Source organism: Dipodomys ordii, unplaced genomic scaffold (genome assembly GCF_000151885.1).
Source record: "Dipodomys ordii isolate 6190 unplaced genomic scaffold, Dord_2.0 Scaffold97, whole genome shotgun sequence".
Lineage (NCBI taxonomy): Eukaryota > Metazoa > Chordata > Mammalia > Rodentia > Heteromyidae > Dipodomys > Dipodomys ordii.
In genome coordinates, this window is record NW_012267313.1 from 1880636 (window position 1) to 1883277 (window position 2642).

A 2642-nucleotide genomic window follows, 5' to 3' on the forward strand; every position below is an offset into this window, starting at 1 on the left:
GCATTTTTAAACTCTAGCCACAAAGAAGCTCAAGGGATTGTAAAGGGTAAACAGGTAGTAAAGAAAGTCTTGGGCTGGGCACGAGTGGCTCACGCCTGTAATCCTAGCTACACAGGAGGCTGAGATCTGAGGATCACAGTTCAAAGCCAGCCCCAGCAGGAAAGTCAGTGAGACTCTTATCTCCAATAAAAACCGGAAGTGGCACTATGGCTCAAGCAGTAGAGCTCAGCTGAAGAGTTGAGGGATAGTGCTCAAGCCCAGAGTTCAAGCCCCACAACCACCACCACCACTACCAACAACAGAAGTGTTGGGAAAGGAATTAGAGGGAAAATGGTCTCCTCTGGAGAGTCAGGATTGGTGCTTGGAAGGGCAAGGTGAGTTGGATCCTACCCCATGATCTCTAGCCTCACTCCAGCGCCAACTTACCTTCCTGGCACAGATTGCTCTTCAAAATTGCCGAGCCTTGGACCTTCTAACAGCTAAAAAAGGTGGGACCTGCCTATTCTTGTGGGGACAATGTTGTTATATTAATGAATCACGTTTAGTAGAACAAAACATTGAGATCCTAAACAACCTGAAAGAGTAGCTCAAACATCAGCAGTCCAGGGGCCTATTCTGGATTGGTTCCATAGCCCCCTTGCTGGATGGTTACTACCCTTGGTAGGCCCATTAATTTTAATTTGTCTTTTCTTTTTATTGTCCCATGCCTCTTGAGGTCTATCCAGAGCTGCATCCAAGAAATGACCAGAGGGACAGTTAATCCGCTTCTTCTTCTCCACCTGTACACTCACCTGCCAACTACCCCTCCAGTATCCTAGACAACTGGGTTACAGCCCCATGATGTCCCTGTCCAGCAGGAAGTAGCCAGATAACGATTGATGCCCTATTACCAAAGATGCGGGAATGACAGGCCACTGGAGGGCAGAGGCAGCCAAGAAAAGCCACTTCCTTATATACAACCTGTTCCAATTATACACCACCTGTCCCAATCGTTCTTTGGGGCCACTAGCCTGAAACTGCTCAAACTTGAAAAACAAGTTACATGCTAAAAGTTCCTGCTGACTCTGGCCATATTAACCCTTCTACAACTCGACTCTGAGCAACCTCTCTGATCTGGACCAGAGAGGCCACCAGGGAGCGTTCTCCAATAAACTTTTTCTTGCTCTAACTTCACCTCCTCTTCCTGCATGTTCTTTCCTTGCCTAAAACCTTGCAAGTACATTTTCTGTAGTGACTATGGTTCTTTCTTTTTTCTATTCCTGCTTAAGTAATTCCTATTTTTAGTTTAACTGGATACAAATGGGGATCTACAATGAAATGTGTCCTGTGGTCCAGTGAGAAATTACTAGTGGACTGTAATAATGGAGTATGTTAGTAATTTTGTTTATAGTTCATGTTGTGTAATCCTTTCTCCTATCTATATATGTTTTAGAAATTACTCCTGATAAATTGTACTAGACCTAGACACTTGTTTATGTGAAACAGGAAGCTGTGAGAGAGATGAAGCCTGAATTAAAAAAAACTGGTTCTCACTCCTTACTCTGTAGAAAGCCACAAAGTTTTCTATCTCCAAACCTAGTTTTCTTCGGGTTTTCTTCCCCCTCCCCCGCCCCCAGGGGTATGGTATTCTAATTGCTTATCCATACTTTATAATGAAGACCCTTTCAGTGAAATAATTATTGTGGTCAACCAAAAATTAAGGCGAATGAACATCAGTATGTTATTATATCCTGGTTTCACTGACAAATATGGCCACTTTCAAAGTTATTTCCATTCTCATAAAATACAGGCCTAATTATAATTTTCTAACCTACCTTCATTTACCTCACTATGAAAGTATTTTCTTTCCCTTCTCACTTGTATAATGTTCAGACTTTTATATATTTCTTTTGCAGCCCTAGTTATCTAACCCATCCTAGTCAATGTGTCCTAGATATACTCCCAGCCCTGTAGGCAGATTTTTTTTTTGGTATCCATTCTTCTTGAGAAATTGATGTTAAGTAGTGTTGAGATACATAAAATTTTCTATGTTATACACAACTTCATTTTAAACTTTATAATACTCTCAAAGGACTTTGTGATGAATTTTGACCAAACTTTACATCTGAATCATTCATCATTCCATACCTTTGTATTTCTAGTTAATGGAGAAAAGTGGGTATTTTGATGAAATATTAAATGCATCAAAAATTAAGAAAATGTGATTTTCTACTGTCTTATAGCTCTCTCATGCTGACTTCCACAGTCTCTTTCTCTCCCTCCCTCTCTCCCTCCCTCCTTACCTCTCTCTCTTTCCTTTTATGCCAGTCCTGAGTCTTGAATTCAGTCTTGTACTGTCCTTTTATTTCCAGTTAAGGCAATAAGGAGATCAATAGAAATATTAAGTAGAGGGCTGGGAAGGTGGCTAAGTGGTAGAGCGCTTGCCTTGCATGCCTGAGGCCCAGGGTTCGATTCCTTAGCACCACATAAGCAGAAAAAGAAAGCCGGAAGTGGTGCTGTGGCTCAAGTGGTAGAGTGCTAGCCTTGAGCTGAAGAGCTGAGGGATAGCGCCCAGGCCCAGAGTTCAGGCCCCACAACCGGACCCCCCCCCAAAAAAAGAAAGAAATATTAAGTAGAGCTTACTTGTAACTTGTTAAGAATTG